The following is an 18,711-nucleotide window of genomic DNA, read 5'->3' as shown; positions in this document are numbered from 1 at the left end:
CAAAAGGTGAATCCTCTGTGATCAAGCTATATTGAGTGTGTGCTTTTCATAGGCTTTGATAATTTATTATGATCCTTACCTAAATGAGGCAATAGAAATTAATTTTATTTTAAAGGATGCTTCAGAGCAACATGTTATTTTTATAGTTGCTAATATATACACTCTTTGCTCAACAAATTGAAGAAAGAAAACTGCAGATGAAATTGTCACTTAGATAAAGTGTTTGCAATGAATTTGTGTGTGTAGCAGAAAACTGTTTTATATATGTCTGTCATAATGCTGTGTTTGCAGTTCAGTAAATATATGGCTTAAGCCAAATAACTGTGTCAGCAGTTGATTACAGATCAATATGTTCACAGTACTGCTGAGTGCTGAATTAAGAAGAAAAGTTCTGTTTCAGAGACAAACAACACTGATGACTTTAGAAAACTGTTTTACTCAGGATATATATCTCATGTGTAAAGTAACTTAGCATATAGCATATAATAGCTGTAATTTTAATCACTGATCATTCAATGATTAACCTTTTATAAAACTTTATTTGATTAAACTACCTCAAATATATTTAAATATACCTTTCTAGTAATACCCTTAAGTTATATATATTCATCAAAAAATGTGTGTCCAGATGTAATTTCTTTAACAACATTATTTATAATAGTCAAGGCCTTTTTTTTTTTTAAATACGGGGAGTTTCCAGTGTTAATATACATGATACTCCACTTCAGGGAATTCACTAACTGGTTTAGTATGTATCTTGTACTGTATTCTAGCCTTTTAGTTCAAGTAGATGGGCTTCTTAAATTGTTAATGAAATGAAAGCTGTTATTATGCAACTTTATTCTACTGAACTTGTACTTTAAAATAGTAAGTGAACCATTATATCATTATAATGCATAATGTTAAATTAATTTTGGATGCATAGTATGTTTCAATAAATAAATGCTGTAAAATTATCTTTTAAATAGCAAATACTATGTAAGTAATTAATTGTTTCTTCTTAAATAATTTACTTCTGTGAATAGGTTTTTCTTCTTTTTTTCCTGGTAAGAATAAAGGATATATTTTTCTCACACCTATAGGTCTTTAATTTTTAAAATTCTCTACAATTTTATATGGCTTCCTGTTTATTTATGAAAGCCTGTTGAAATATATAAAATACTCCCCAAAGCATTTGATTTCCTTAAACATGTAGAGAATTTGGAATTATGATCACAATCTTTATGGGCAGGTAAACTAGTTCTGAGATGATAAATGACTTGCAAAAAGCGCTGATTTCAGTAACAACAGAGGCAAGATTTGAGATGAGGTCTTTTGACTACAAATTATATACATGATCTTTTCAGTGAGTTTAAGTGCACAAAATTACTTAAATTTGCATTTTTGTCATTGGATTCTACTATAGTTAGCCTATATGACATGAATTATACATAAAGTAATGTAGTCATAGATACCTTCAAACATGAAGTTCATCTCTCACATTGCAAATAGCCTTCAAAGACATAACTTTGAAGATAACAATGAATATCAAGGATCTCAGGCTTACATAGTGTTAAAAAATGGATAAAAGTTGATTGGGTGGAAGCAGTGTTACTCGATCTTCAGTCATCTGTATTTTCCTTTGTTTTGGTCCCGTTCAGATTGACAAATTTCCACTGGTTTTACAACATGCTTGAAACACTGAATTTTTTTTCAAGCATGAAAAACCCGAAACCTAGGATACTATTGCTGGGGAGGTCCTAGACTGAGTGGGAGTGGGAGTGACGGTAGTGGCAAGTAGGAGAGACTGTAGGTCTAATGGAACCACGTGACAGTACATTAAACTCAAAACCCTCCAAACGGGGAACAAGCAGTTCTACCTGCTTATTAGGGTGGAACTTTCAGTGGCAGGATTCTCTCCCCCTAGAGTTTTATAAATAGCTCTCTTGCAACACAGGTTTCTCATTTTTCCGACCTTAAGTGGGGTATCTACCTACCTGACAAGAGGAGTGAGCTGGCCTCCCTGGGTGAACAGCCATGATGTGATCTCTTACAGTGCTTTTTTTGGACCCTTGTGTTGTGTAAGTGATAAAGTGCTCATTTGTGGAAATCTTTGTGTCCATTGTTTTGACAATTGCCTGAGTCATTGTTTCCATGACTGCACTGTATAGCACCTTGCTCCACAACTGTATATCTGGTAGAACCATATCACCATTCTCCTCCTAGGGCCTTGTCACCTCACTTTGGTACTTAGAAGCGAAACATGTGATCCTCAGTGATCAGGGACCCAGAGAACACTGTCTTTTCTCCAAACTGTAGAAACCTCTTTAAAGTCAACCTTCTCTTTTCGTTTCCCACTGCCAAAGCAACAGCAATTTATTGGCTTATGGTTTTGAGGCTAGAAGAAGCCTAAAATCCAGGCATCAGTAAGGCAATTCTTCTCCTTTTATACTATGGCATTCTGGGGCAAGCTATGGTGATGTTTTGATCCTCGGCCTTTCTGTTACATGGTGATGTACTAGGCAGTGTCTCCTTTTTTTTCTTCCAGTTTCTGTTGACCCTCAGCTTCTTTCCATGACTTTCTCCTTGAGGTCTTCTCTGTAAGGTCTCCAATATTAGGATTCGCCATATCTTAACTCTAAATAACCTCCTCAAAAGGTCTTTTTGCATTGAATTCACACCCATAGGAATGAATTATGATTGGGAACATGTTTTTCTGGTGTACATAATTCAATCTGCCACACCTTCCCACTGCAGATTTTCCAAAGACAATTTTCTGTCTCTGTATATTTACTTATCCCTGCTATACCCAATGGAATATTAACATGATAATCAGAAAGTCATAGAGGCACTTCCTGCTTCTTTCCCTTCCATATACCTTTTGTATGGTCATGAAGGAAAACCCTGATAGTGCTAGGTGAATGAAAATTGGTGATGGGAAATGGATTAGGCAAATGGTTAAACAGAAGGCAAGAAAACAAATGTAATATCTCAAAGTGATTTGCAGGCATGATTTAAATGATAAAACAAATGTGTTTTAATATATATACAATGGGATATCAAAATGTACTTACCAATATCTAATCTTAATAATTACAAAGTAGTTGACCATTTACTCAGATCTTTATAACCCCCTTATATTTTTCTGATTCTAAATTATGTATTTGATGTCATACCATTCTCATTACTATTGGATAAATGTTAAGTCACAAAATATATTATTCTTTTAGTTTAATTATAAATTAATGCAACATCCTTAAAAATTCTCATTATCTACATCTAATGTCTATTAAAAAGTCATTCAGAATGGGGACCAAAATTAAAATTTGCTATTTTACCCATTCTCTTGTTGCTTACATGGTTTCAGGCAAGATATCCACTGTATTTCTTATCCTTGTACTCTATAGGTAAGTTGTTTATTTCTGGTTTCTTTCTAAATTTTCTCTTTGATTTTGTTTTCTGCAGTTTGAAAATGACTTTTTTTTTTTTAATTTATCTTTCTTACCGGATAAATTAAAAGCAGACTGGATCAGTACATTGAGGGCTGTCATTATTTTGACATTTGTCATTAATTTTGAAATGTTTCTGACTATTATTACTTCAAATATTTTCTCTGTTTTTTTTTTTTTTTCTGTCTGTCTTCTCCTGGGTTTGCAATTATGCATATATTATACCTTTTGAAATTGTCTTGCTGTTTTTTCATTTTTTAAATTCAATATTAATGAGATATATTCACATACCATACAGTCATCCATGGTGTACAATCAGTTGTTCACAGCACCATTATACGGTTGTGCATTCATCACCACAATCAATTTTTGAACATTTTCATTACCACACACAAAAAAGAATAAGAATAAAATTAAAGTAAAAAAGAACAACCAAAACATACCACACTCACCTTTCCTCCCTATTATTCATTTACTTTTTATCCTCATTTTTCTGTTCATCTGTCCATACACTGTATAAAGGGAGTATGAACCACAAAGTTTTCACAATCACATGGTCACGCAGTGTAAGCTATATAGTTATATAATCAACTTCAAGAATAAAGGCTACTGGGTTGCAGTTCAACAGTTTCAGGTATTTCCTTCTAGCTATTCTAAAAACTAAAAAGGGATTTCCAAATAAAACATAAGAATAACCTCTAGAAGGACCTCTTGACTCTGAGATCTCTCAGCCACTGAAACCTTATTTTGTTTCATTTTTCTTCCCCCTTTTGGTCCAAGAAGGCTTTCTCAATCTCATGATGCCAGGACCAAGCTCATTCCCACAAGTCATGTCCCACGTTCCCAGGGAGATTCACACCCCTGGGAGTCATGCCCCATGTAGTGGGGAGGACTGTGAATTTATCTGCAGAGTTAGCTTAGAGAGAGAGGCCACATCTGAGCAACAAAAGAAGTTCTCTGAGGGTGTCTCTTAGGCACAATTTTAGATAGGCTTAGACTTTCCTTTGCAGTAACAAACACCATAAGGGCAAGCCCCAAGATTGAGGTTTCAGCCTTCTAAATTGGTAGCCCCCAATGCTTGTAAGAATCGCATTAATTCCCCAGGTGGGGAAATTTAATATTTCCACAGTTTCCCCTAGTCCTTCAAGGGGCCTTTGCAAATATATCTTTATTCTCTGCCCAAATTACTCTGGGATGTATTGGGGCTTCACATTAACATGTACAAACCAACCAGATTTCACTCCCTATTCAACGTTCCCTGTAATTATGTTTGAATAAACTGACAATACAAGTTAAATTATATAATGTCTTACAACAATATAGAGGTTTTGCACCTAATAAACATCTCTTCCTTTGGTCTCACACAGAAGTTGAAGTTTTCAAAACATAATCAATATTGTCCTTTATGCTTTAGTCTAATTTACCTTAGTCCTAACCAAGTCCATTTTGTTTATATCTCTAATGAAAGTTTGATGTCTTATTTCGGACTCCTTAACATTTGCTATATGGGGTAATGCTGACATTCATAATTTGTCAGACTCTGGCTCTGAGTATCAGGTGTCACACAGATACCCAAAGTTCCAGAGTGACCAGATTATACACAAACAGCTCGGCATCTCAGAATTTAGGAATAACCGTTAGAACTCAGAAATAGATGTAACTGCTGTAAGAGCTTACAATCTAGCAACCTTTACAGTAAGCCTTCTCCTGATAACCTGTGCTCTCAAACTCAATTCTCAGAGTTTAGACATTATGGTTAGTCTGTATTAGTGAGGCATTATAATGTTTTTCTTTTCATTTCTGGCTTATTTCACTCAACAAACTGTCCTCAATTTCCATACACCTCACAACTGCATTCTTTGTAGCAACTCAGTATTACATTGTATGTATACACCACAGTTTGCCATTCTGTTCATCAGTCATGGTACCCTTAGGCCCCCTCCATCCACTGCAAATCATGAATACTGGCACCATAAACCCACTGTGCAAATGTGCATTCACATCCCTCTTTTCAGTTCTTCCAAGTATATGCCCAATAACCAAGTTGCAGGACCATATGGCAACCCCATGCTTAGCTTCCTGTGGAACCACCATGCTACCATCCAGATGGGCTGCACCATTCTACTTCCCCACCAACAGCGATTAGGTGCATAGCTTTTCATAGATGCCCTTTATCAGTTGAGATGTGCTCTTTTCTCCCTTGGTTCTGAGATTTTATCATGATTTGATGCTGAACTTTGGCAAAAGCTTTTTCTGAATCTATTAAGATAAAGATTTGTTGTTTCTGTTAATATTGTGAAATAGAGAGATTGATTTCTTAGTGAGGAACTAAGCTTCCATACCTAGTATAAATCCCCCTTTGGCAGTTTGAATTATTTAATTTATAGATTAGTGTGATTTGCTAATAATGCAGAAGATATTTATATGTCTATGTCATGAAAATACTGGTCTACAATTTTTCTGCATGTCCTCATGAGGTTTTGGTGTCAGCATAATTCTGGCCTTACAACATGGAATGGGAAGTGAGCCCCTCCTATTTTATGGATAAAATAGTGCAGAATAGGTATTAATTCTTTGTTAAATATTTTGTAGAATTCACTAGTGAAGATATTTGTGGCTAGAGTATTATTTTTATGGAAAGTGTTTAACTATGGATTCAAGCTCTTTAATAGATGGATATATTTCAATTTATTGTCTTTGTGAGTGAGCTTTAGTGGCTTATATCTTCCAAAGATCCTATACATTTAAACTACATGGGTAGATATATTGCCTTAATTTTATTCAAAACAATCACTTTTTATGTCATTAATATTGTAGCATCTATAGTGATGTTCCTCTATTTCATTTTTTTATATCAGTGATTTGTAATTTTTCTCTTTTTCCCCTGGTAAATCTCATTAGACTCTTATCTTTTAATTGATCTTATCAATAAATAAGTTTTAGGTTTCATTGATTTCTGCTATTTATAAATTCTTTCAGCAGATGTTCAGCTTATACCATTCTTATTTTTTAGGTTTATTTTTAAATTTGGTAATTCATGTTTTTAGTTCAAAATCTATGATTTTTTAATAAATTGATTTAATGATACAGGTTTCCCTTTGGTCACTTACTGAATTGCACTCCTAAAAATTTAATTTCTTTTCATTACCACTTAATATATTGTCCAATTTATGTCCTGATTAACTCTTTGTTCCCCAAATGATTTAGAAGAATACTCTTAACTTCCATACTTCCATATTCTTGGGGATTTTCCAATTACCTCCCTGTTATCGATATTGATTTAATTTTATTATGATTAGACAACATACTATGCTTAATTTATATTGTTTTAAATTTTTTGAGATTTCTTTAATGGCCAGAAAATGGTCTATCTTGTTGAGTGTCCCATGGACTCTTGAAATTCTGGTGTTATGTGCAGTGTTCTATAAATAGGAATTATGTAAGTTTGCTGTTTTTCAGCTCTTCTATATCCTAAATGGATTTCTCTCTAATTGTTCTATCAATTACTGAAACAGGAGTATTGAAGTCTCCAAATATATTTGTGGATTTGTCTATTTTTCTTTCAGTTCTGTTAGTTTTTGCTAAATGATATAGGTGCATACAATTCTAATTCTTTATGTCTTCCTGGTGATTTCACCTTTTTAGTGTTATCTAATATTCCATCATACCCCTATTCTGATGTCTTTTTCTTTGCTAGAAACTTTTCTATTTCTAGCAGTTTCATTTGACTCTTCCTTTTACTTCCATTTCTATTCTATAATTCCCATTATATCTTGTATTCTGTCTACACTTTTCCTTAGTTTATTGAGCATATTAATTATAACTTTTGCATTTTTTTCTTTAAGCCCCTGTTTGATAGTTCTGACATCTGCATAATCTTGGAATCTGAGTTTGCTTATTGCTTGTTTTCTTAACAATGGGTTATTACTTATTTTTAGGGTGGAAATGACATTCTGCAGCTTTTTACATGTTAAAATGAAGTAAAACTACCTACATTTAATTTTAATATTATATTAATAATTGTTTCTGAAACAAAAATCTTCAACATGCATCTAATAATCATTAGGGGAATTTTGCCCTTTCTGTTTATTAAATTATTTTTATTTCCCAGTTATTGTCATAGAGAACTAAATGTTCCACACAAGAAAGCTAATTTATGATAGGACCAGAACAGTCTTATCCCATCTTTTACTTCACTCTCCCTGGCCCCTATCTCCCAAGCCACTAATTAATTAAGACACAGACTATATTGTGTAAAAGTATATGGTATTCTGCATACCATAAGAACACTTGTCAAAACAGTACTCATTCTTTCATTTGAGTAAATCCACAATTTAATTATGTAAAAACATTATTTGACATTATTAATTTATAAACTTATGAAAATTTTCTCAAAATCTAATCATGCAAAGAACCCTTTCTGAGAAGCACAATCTAAGGTTGGCAAACTTGTACATTTGCCAAACTCATCCAGTCAAACGGATACATTTTTCCACATATTGAACAGTCCTGAAGATCACCATTTTTCTTGCTTATACCAGCCTGAGATAATGAATTGTCTCCTGCTGAGAAATTTGAAAATATACTCAATTCATCACAGTACTCTTTTTGTTCCTTATATAGATAGGCTCCAACATGGAGAAAAATAGGAAATAAACAGAAAACTGAATAACCAAGATGTTACTTGAGCCTTTGGACCTTTAAAATTCAGCAAAGTTTAACCCAAACTTTATGACCCCTTTAGAATGCCAACAATCTTCTCAAGAATTAGGTGGATTCTTCTTGATTAAGGATCTCTGGACAATGTGGGTCTTTTATTTTACAGCTGCTAAAAATTAAATGATTGTTCAGTCTACTTCCATCTTATCATCTTTGTTCATGAACTTTAGCAAGGCAATTATGATGTGGTTGACCTCAGTAAGGGATTAGCTACTCTTGGTTGCTTTTTGCGTGAAAAATGAATTAAAAAGAGGATTAGTTTATGTAAACTATGTTGAAAATTCAGAATCCTTTCCCTGATCATTCCTGGGATGATGTGTCTTTCTCTCTACTAATAACAATGCCTGGACTGCTTACTTAGCACTCCCTCTGGATGAAAGCATGGACAAAAGGGGGTCATGGAATTTAAACTTGATTTTCATTAAGTTTTATAAAAAAAGTCTCTGTCCCTCTTCTGTCTCACTTTTCCAGAATAATGTTCTGGGTATGACTACAGAATGGGAAAAAAAAAAAAAAAAGTGATGTGCTAGCTACTGGAATGGGGCACATACATTTTATGAACATGGAGAGAGAACAATAACCCAAAATTTAAGAAAGAAATATCACAATCATAAAACAGTAAGCTCTTATTTTCTTACTATGTGCTGTCTGTAAGAAACCACTTTATATTCAAAGACCCAAAGAGATTTAAAGCAAAAGGACTAAAAAATTACAGCAGTAAGCAACATCTATGAGTGAGTATTGATACGTCAAAATTACATCAGACAAAAAATATTACTAGAGGCAAAGAGATATATTTCATGAATATAAAGCGTTCAATACACTAGGGAGTTAAATGTAATCTGTATGTAGCCAACAACAGAGCATCAAAATATGTGAAGCAAGTACAAGACTTGAATCATACTCTAAACCAACTGGACCTAACAGACATATATAGAACACTTCTCTAATAAAAACAGAACACACAATCTTCTCAAATACACATGGATAATTCACCAGAATAAACAACACATTGGGTCACTAAACAAGTCTCAATAAATTAAAAAATATTGATATCATAAAATGCATATTCTCTGACCACATCAGAATGAAACTGAAATCAATGACAGAGGGAGAAATGGAAAATTCACAAATATGTGGAAATTAAACAACATGCTCTTAAACAACCAGAGAATTGAAGAGGAAATCAGAAGTGAAATTAGGAACTATCTAGAGGTGAATAAAAATAAAAAATACAACATACCAAAATTTATGGATTGTAGCTAAAACTGTGCTGAGAGGGAAATTTATAGTATTAAATGCTTACATTAAAAAAGAAGAAAGCCTTCATATCAGAGATCTAACCTTAAAACTGGAAGAGCTAGAAAAACAAGAGCAAAGGAAACCCAAAGCCAGCAGAAGGAAGGAAATAACAAAGATTAGAGCACAGATAAATGAATTAGGGAAAAATGAAACAAAACAAACAAACAAAAAACCAACAGAGAATCAAGAAAACCAAAGGTTGGTTCTTTGAAAAGATCAGTAAAATTGATGAAACTTAGCTAGACTGACAAAGAAAAAAAGAGAGAGGATTACTAAATTCAGAAATGAAATGGGGGACATTACTACCAAGTCATTGAAATAAAAAGTACAATAGGAGGATATTATGAACAACTGTATCCCAATGAATTAGATAACCAAGATGAAATGGACAAATTTTTATAAACACCCAAGTACATCGACTCAAGAAGAAAGAGAAGAGCCCAACAAACTAACTAATAGTAAAGAAATTTAATCAGTAATGGAAAACATCCCAACAAAGAAAAGCCCAGGGCCAAATGGCTTCACAGGAGAATTTTACCAAACATTTCAGGAAGACTTCCAATTCTACTCAAACTTTTCCAAAAAAATTGAAGAGAGTGGAAGATTCTAATTCTATGAGGCCAATATCACTGTGGTAGTTTGGATATTATGTCCTGCCAAAAGCCACAATATTTGATGCAGTCTTCTGGAGGCAGATGTATTAGTGTTGATTAGATTGGAATCCTTTGATTCAGCGTTTCCATGGAGATGTGACTCAATCAACTGTGAGTGAAATGTTTGATTGGATAATTTCCAAGGAGGTGTTACCACATCCATTCAGGGTGGGTGTTAATTGGTTCACTGGAATTGTGCAAAGGAATTCACAGGCAGAAGGATCTCAGAGCAAGTGAGAGTGACATTTTGGAGAGCAGCTGCAGCTAAGAGAGGACAAAATGCCCCAAGAGCAACATTTGGAGAACACCATTTTGAAATACAACCTGGGAGCAAGCAGACACCAACCAAGTGCCTTCCAAGCTAACAGAGCTTTTCTGGACAACAATGACCATTCTTCAGTGAAGGTACCCTGTTGATGTCTAACCTTGGACACTTTATGGCTTTAAGGCTGTAACTTTGTAACCAAATAACCCCCTTTATAAAAGCCATTCCATTAATGGTATTTGGCATAACATCAGCATTAGCAAACCAGAACAATTACTCTCATAGCAAAACCAGATAAAGATACCACAAGAAAACTACAGGCCAACATTTCTTTTTATATTGAGATTGTTCACATAGCATACAACTACCCTAAGATCAAAAGTATACAATCAATTGCCCATGGTACCATCATACAGCTGTGCATCCAAAATACAAAATAATTTTTTTCAATTTTTAGAACATTTTCAGTATATCAGAAAAGAAACAAAGACAAAAAAAGGAAACTCAGATCCTCCCATATTCCTAACCACACCTCCCTCCATTATTGATTCATAGTTGTGGCATAGTACATTTCTTACTGTTGTTGAAAGAATGTTAAAACACTACTAACTGTAGTATGTAGTTTTCAGTAGGCATATATTTTTCTCTATATGCCTATTATTAACTACTAGTTGTAGTGTCATACATTTGTTCTAGATCATGAGAGAGATTTCTAATATTTGTGTAGTTAATCACAGACATTTTCCACCACAAGATTCGCTGTTTTATACATTCCCATCTTTTAACCTCCAACTTTCCTTCTGGTGACATGTGTGACTCTGATCTTACCCTTTCCACCACCTTCATGCACCATTCAGCACTTTTAGTTATTCTCACAACATACTACCATCACCTCTGTCCATTTCCAAACATTTAAGTTCACCCTCATTGAACATTCTGCTCATAATAAGCAGCCACTTATTCCCCATTCTTTAGCCTCATTCTATATCCTGGTAACTTATATTTCATGTCTATGAGTTTACATATTATAATTAGTTCATATCAGTGAGACCCTGCAATATTTGTCTTTATGTGTCTGTCTTATTTCACTCAAAATAGTGCCCTCAAGTTTTCTTCATCAACCCATTTCTTTTAAGATGGTTTTGTTCACACACCATACATTCCATCCTAAGTAAACAATCATTGGTTCCCTGCATAGTCACTTATTTATGTATTCAGCACAGCACCACTATCCATATGAGGACATCTCCATTTCTTCCACAAAGATGGAGGGAGAGTCAAAGAAGGCAGAGAGGCAAAAGAAAAAGGCAAGAGAAAGAGAGAAAAACAAACAAACAAACAAAAACAACAAAACTGGATAGCTAGAAAGTGACAAAAGGAACAATAGCATTAACCTAAAGCAGAATAAAGAGTCATGCAACGTCACCAATGCCAGGAGTCCCATAGCCTTCCCCTATTCCCCACCATCCCATACGCATTTAGTTTTGGAATATTGCCTTTGTTATATTAAAGGAAGCATAATACAATATTTCTGTTAACTATAGTCTCTAGTTCGCATTGATTGTATTTTCCCCCAATCCCACCCTATTTTTAACACCTTGCAATGTTGACATTCATTTGTTCTACCTCATGCAAAAGCATATTTGTACCTTTTATTACAATCATTGAGCACCCCAGGTTTCCGTGAGTTACACAGTCCCAGTCTTTATCCTTCATCTTTTTTTCTGGTGTCCCACATAGTCCCAGCCTTCCTCTTTCATCCATATTCACAGTTATCTTTGTTCAGTGTACTTACATTACTGTGCTACTATCTCCCAAAATTGTTTTCCAAACTTCTCACTCCTGTCTTTTCTTTTCTGTCTGCAGTGTTTCCTTTAGTGTTTCTGGTAGGGCAGGTATCTTGGTTCACAAACTCTGTCATTGTCTGTTTGTCAGAGAATATTTTAAGCTCTCCCTCATATTTGAAGAATAGTTTTGCCAAATATAGGATTCTTGGTTGGTGGTTTTTCTCTTTCAGTATCTTAAATATATCACCTCACTTCCTTCTTGCCTCCATGGTTTCTATTGGGAAATCCACACATAGTCTTATCAGACTTCCTTTGTATGTGATGGATTGCTTTTCTCTTGCTGCTTTCAGGATTCTCCCTTTATATTTGACATTTGATAATCTGATTATTAAATGTCTTGGCATAGGCCTATTCATATCTATTCTGTTTGGGAGTACACTGTGCTTCTTGGATCCATAATTTTATGTCCTTCATAAAGATGGGAAATTTTCATTGATTATTTCCTCTATTATTGCTTCTGCCCCTTTTCCCTTCTCTTCTCCTTCTGGGACACCAATGACATGTACATGCTTGCTTTTCATTTTGTCCTTAAGTTCCCAGAGACATCGATCGTATTTTTCCATTCTTTTCTCTATCTGTTCTTTTGTGTGTAGGCTTTCAGGTGCCTTGTTCTCCAGTTCCTGAGTGTTTTCTTCTGCCTTTTGAGATCTGCTGTTGTATTTTTCCATTGTGTCTTTCATCTCTTGTGTTGTGCCTTTCATTTCCATAGATTCTGCCAGTTGGTTTTTTGAACTTTCAATTTCTACCTTATGTACATGCAGTGTATTTATTATATGGTTCAGCTCTTTTGCTATATCTTCTCTAAACTTTTTGAATTGACTTATTAGTTGTTTCAATTCCTTTATTTCAGTTGAAGTGTAAGTTTGTTCCTTTGACTGGGCCATAACTTCATTTTTCTTAATGTAGGTTGTAGTTTTCTATTGTCTAGGAATGGCTTCCTTGTTTACCCCAATCGGGTTTTCCCAGACCAGAATGGGCTCAGGTCCCAGAAGGAAGAAATATACAGTATCCAGTTTCCCTGAGTGTGTGTCTTAGAAAATTGGTACACCCTGTGATGCCTCAGGTCACTGTGCTTTTCTGCCCAGCAAGTGGTGCCTGTCAGCCTGTAACTCCAGATTGGTGTAAGGAGGTGTGGCCTGTGGCTGTTTTCCCCCAGGCTCTGGGTTCTAGTTCCAAATGGAAGGCAGTTAGTACAGCTGGACCCCATCCCTTCCCTCTTAGGGAAGATGGACCCCCTAGGAAGAGATCATTAGCATTTCAATGTTCTCTCTTTGCTTGTGCTACCTCCACCCATGTCTGGGTCAGAGCACTGGGAACTGAAAATGGCTGAGGCTTTCTCCACTAAGCTGAAACAGGGATAGAAAGTCCCTTTCAGGGCTAGTCCATGGTGACCCTCTGGACCACCCAGAGGTCAGTCATCACCCAAAGCCTGTCTGCTTGTTGGGGATTCATAGCTCATAATGAGCAGTTCACACTCGCTAATTAAAACCCCAGTTGGAGCTCAGCTGAGCTGTATTCACTTCCTGGGAGAGAGCTGCTCTCTAGCACCATGAGGCTTTGCAGCTTGGGCTGTGGAGGGAGGGGTCTCCCAGCATGGATCGACAGTTTTTACTTACAGATTTTATGCTGTGATCTCCAGCATTCCTCCCAATTCAGGTTTGTGTATGATGAGTGGATGGTCATGTTTTTCCCCATCAGTTATTCTGGATAATTTACTAGTTGTTCCTGTTTTTTTTGTTAGTTGTCCAGGGGGACTAACTAGCTTCCACTCCTCTCTATGCCTCTATCTTAGATTCCTCTTCATTTATTTAATTAAGATTTATTCACATACCATACAATCATCTAAGGTACCTAATCCATTGATCACATTACCATCATACAGTTGTTTGTTCATCACCCCAATCTATTTTTTTTTAACATTTTCCTTGTTCCAGAAGAAGTGAAAGTAAGAATAAAAAGTTAAGAGTAAAAACAAAACACCCAAATTTTCCCCCCTCCCTTATTTTTCCTTTAGTTTTTTGCCCCTGTTTTTCTACTCATCCATCCATACACTAGATAAAGGGAAGTATAATCCACATATTCTTCAAAATCATATTGTCACCCCTTTTAAGCTCCATTGTTATACAATCATTTTCAAGATCCAAGACTACTGGGTTGTAGTTTGGTAGTTTCAGGTGTTTACTACTAGCTATTTCAATTCATTAAAACCTAAAAAGAGTTTCTATATTGTGCATAAGAGTGCCCACCAGAGTGGCCTCTTGGCTCTTTTTGGAACCTCTCAGCCACTGAGATATTATTTCATTTCATTTCACACACCCCCTTTTGGTCAAGAAGATGTTCTCCTTCCCATGATGCAGTGTCTAGATTCCTCCCCAGAAGTCATATTCTATGGTGCTAGAGAGATTTATACCTCTGGGTGTCAGATCCCATGTAGGGGGGAGGGCAGCGAGATCACCCACTGAGGTGGCTTAGTTAGAGAGAGAGGGCCAATCTGAGCAACAAAGAGGCAGTCAGGGGGAGACACTTAGGCACAATTATAAGCAGACATAGCCTCTCCTTTGCAGTAAGAGGCTTCCCAAGGGTAAGTCCCATGATTGAGGGTTTGGCACATCAAACCACCAATCCACAATGTTTGTGAGCACATCAGCAACCATCCATGTGGGGAAGTACAACACCTCTGCATTTTCCCCCAGCTCCTCAGGGTGTGTCTGCATATTTTTTTCATTGTTTATTTTTTTAATTAGCTATTGACCATTAACACAAAAGTAAAAAAAATACAGGAAAAACAAACAAAAAAAAATATTTCAAACAAACAAAAACAAGGGAATAAGAAAAAGACACCTAACCTGAAATAATTACATTACTTCCAACATGTTCCTACTCTACCCCAAGAAAATATACAGACTATAACCCAGCAAAGGAATAAGATAGATAGATAACCTAAGATAACATTTAACATTTCTGTGAACTTGTTTCTACCATACCCATCACAAATTAACAAACCATAGTCATTCCTGGGCTTTCCCAGGATGTTAAGTTTACCCACAATAACTTGTCTGTTCTTATTAGATTATCATTCCCCTTTCACTAATTACTATCACTAGGTCTCCTACATTCTACATTATTAACCATTTATTTTACATAAATCAATGTTCATATTAGTGGTTGCATATAATATTTCTCTTTTCCTGCCTGGCTTATTTCACTCAGCATTATGTCTTCAAGGTTCATCCATGTTGTCGGATGTTTCATGACATCATTCCTTCTTACTGCTGAGTAGTATTCCATAATGTGTTTATACCACATTTTATTTATCCACCCACCTGTTGAAGGACATATTGGTTTTTCAACCTCTTGGCTATTGTGAATATTGCTGCTATGAATGTTGGTGGGCAGATGTCTGTTCATGTCACTGCTTTCAGATCTTCCAGGTATATACCGAGAAGTGTGATTGCTGGATCGAAGGGTAACTCTATACCTAGTTTTCCAAGGAACTGACAGACTGTCTTCCAGAGTGGCTGAACCATTACAAAGTCCCAGCAAAATGAATGAGTTCCAATTTCTCCACATCCTCTCCAGGATTTGTAGTTACCTGTTTGTTTAACAGAGGCCATTCTAGTTGGTGTGAGATGGTATCTCATTGTGGTCTTAATATGCATATCTCTAATAGCTAGTGATGCTGAACATTTTTTCATGTGTTTTTTTGGCCATCACATTTCCTCTTCAGAGAACTGTCTCTTCATATCTTTTGCCCATTTTATAATTGGACTGTCTGTACTATTGTCATTGAGTTGCAGGGTTTCTTTACATGTACAAGTTGTCAGTTTTTTATCAAATAAATGGTTTCCAAAATTTTTTCCCATTGAGTTGGCTCCTTCTTCACCTTTTTAACAAAATCCTTTAGGTACAGAAACTTCTAAGTTTGTGGAGTTCCTATTTATCTATTTTTCTTCTGTTGCTTGTGCTTTGGGAGTAAGGTCTAGGAAGTGACCACCTAACACAAGGTCTTGAAGAGTTTTCCCTACATTATCTTCTAGGAGTTTATGGTACTGTCTCTTATGTTGAGATCTTTAACCCATTTTTAGTTCATTTTTGTGTAGGATGTGAGGTAGGGGTCCTCTTTCATTCTTTTGGATATGGATATCCTACTCTCCCAGCCCCATTTGTTGAAAAGACCGTTATGTCCAAGTTCAGTGGCTTTGGGGGCCTTATCAAAGATCAGTTGACTGTAGATCTGGGGGTCTATCTCTGAATTCTCAATTTGATTCCATTGATCAATATGTCTATCTTTGTGCCAGTGCCATGCTATTTTGACTACCGTGGCTTTATAATAAGCTTCAGAGTCAGGGAGGGTAAGTCCTCCCACTTGGTTTTTCTTTTTTAGAGTATTTTTAGCAACTTGAGGCAACTTCCCTTTTCAAATAAATTTGATTACTAGCTTTTCCAAGTCTGCAAAGTAGATTGTTGGAATTTTGATAGGGATTGCATTGAATTTGTAGATGAGTTTGGGTAGAAGTGGGATTTTAATGACATTTAGCCTTCCTATCCATGAACATGGAATATTTTTCCATCTTTTAAGTTCTTTTTTTTTTTTTTTTTCTTTTTGTAGAGCTATGTAGTTTTCTTTGTATTGGTCTTTTACATTTTTGGTTACATTTATTCCTAGGTACTTGATTTTTTTAGTTGCTATTGAAAAAGGTATCTTTTTCTTGGGTGTCTGTTTACCTCAGTCATTTCTAGTGTGTAGAAACAATACTGACTTATGTGCATTAATCTTGTATCCTGCTACTTGCTAAATTTGTTCATTAGCTCTAGTAGCTGTGCTATTGATTTCTTAGGGTTTTCCAGATATAAGATCATATTATCTGTGAATAATAACAGTTTTACTTCTTCTTTTCCCATTTGGATTACTTTTATTTCTTTGTCTTATGAGATTGCCCTAGTAGCACTTCTAGCACAATGTTGAATAACAGTGGTGACAGTGGGCATCCTTGTCTCATTCCTGATCTTAGAGGCAAGGCTTTCAGCCTCTCACCATTTAGTACTATGCTGGCTGTGGGTTTTTCATATGTGCCCTTTATCATATTGAGGAAGTTTCCTTCAATTCCTACTTTCTGAAGTGTTTTTATAAAGAGGGGATGTTAGATTTTGTTGAATGCTTTTTCAGCATCTATTGAGATGATCATTTGATTTTTCTCTTTTGATTTGTTAATGTGCTATAATACATTGATTGATTTTCTTATGTTGAACCATCCTTGCATGTCTGGGATGAGCCCTACCTGGTCATGGTGTATGATTTTTTTAATGTGTCTTTGGATTCAATTTGCAAGTATTTTTTTTTTTTTTGAGAATTTTTGCATCTATATTCATTACGGCAATTGGCTTGTAGTTTTCCTTTCTTGTAGCATCTTTGCCTGGTTTTGGTATTAGAGTGATGTTAGCTTCATAAAGTGTGTTAGGCAGTGTTCAATTTTCTTCAATATTTTGAAAGAGTTTAAGGAAGATTGGTGCCAGTTCTTTTTGGAAATTTGGTAGAATTCCCCTATGAAGCCACCTAGCATTGGGCATTTATTTGTGGGAAGCTTTTTGATGACTGATTGGATCTCTTTGCTTATGATTCATTGGTTGAGGACTTCTATTTCTTCTCTGGTCCATCTAGGTTGTTCATATGTTTCCAGGAAATTGTCCATTTAATCTACATTGTCTTTTTTGTTGGCATACAGTTGTTCAAAGTATCCTTTTATAATTTTTTTATTACTTTGGGATCCACAGTAATGTCAACTTTCTCATTTATTCTTTTGTTTTTCTTGGGTCTTCTCTCTTTTTGATTTTGTCAGTCTAGTTAGGGGCTTGTCAATATTGTTGATCTTCTCAAAGAACCAACTTTTGGTGTTATTTATTCTCTCTATTATTATTTTGTTCTCTATGTCATTTATTTATACTTTAATCCTTGTTATTTATTTTACTTGGTTTAGGATTAGTTTGCTGTACATTTTCTAGCTTCTTCAGTTGCTCCATTAGTTCTTTGATTTTGGCTCTTTCTTTCTTTTTAATGCATGCATTTAGCACTATAAATTTCCCCCTCAGTACCACTTTTGCTACATCCCATGAATTTTGATATGTTTTGTTCTCCTTTTCATTCATCTCACTATATTTAGCAATTTCTCTTGCTATTTCTTCTTTAACTCACTGATTGTTTAAGAGTGTGTTGTTTAACCTCCATGTATTTCTCAATTTTCTAAGTCTCTGATAGTTATTAACTTCTAATTGTATTCCATTGTGGTCAGAGAATGTACTTTGAGTAATTTCAATTATTTTAAATTTATTGAGTCTTGTTTTATGTCCCAGCATATGATCTATTCTGGAGAAAATTCCATGATCACTAGAGAAAATGTGTATCCTGGTGATTTAGGATGTAATGTTTGTTATATGTCTCTTAATTCAAATTCATTTATCAGATTGTTTAGGTTTTCAATTTCCTTATTGGTCTGGTTGAT

This window comes from Choloepus didactylus, chromosome 12, assembly GCF_015220235.1.
Source record: "Choloepus didactylus isolate mChoDid1 chromosome 12, mChoDid1.pri, whole genome shotgun sequence".
NCBI lineage: Eukaryota > Metazoa > Chordata > Mammalia > Pilosa > Megalonychidae > Choloepus > Choloepus didactylus.
The sequence above is the reverse complement of the archived record's forward strand: the minus strand, read 5'-3'. Positions refer to the sequence as shown.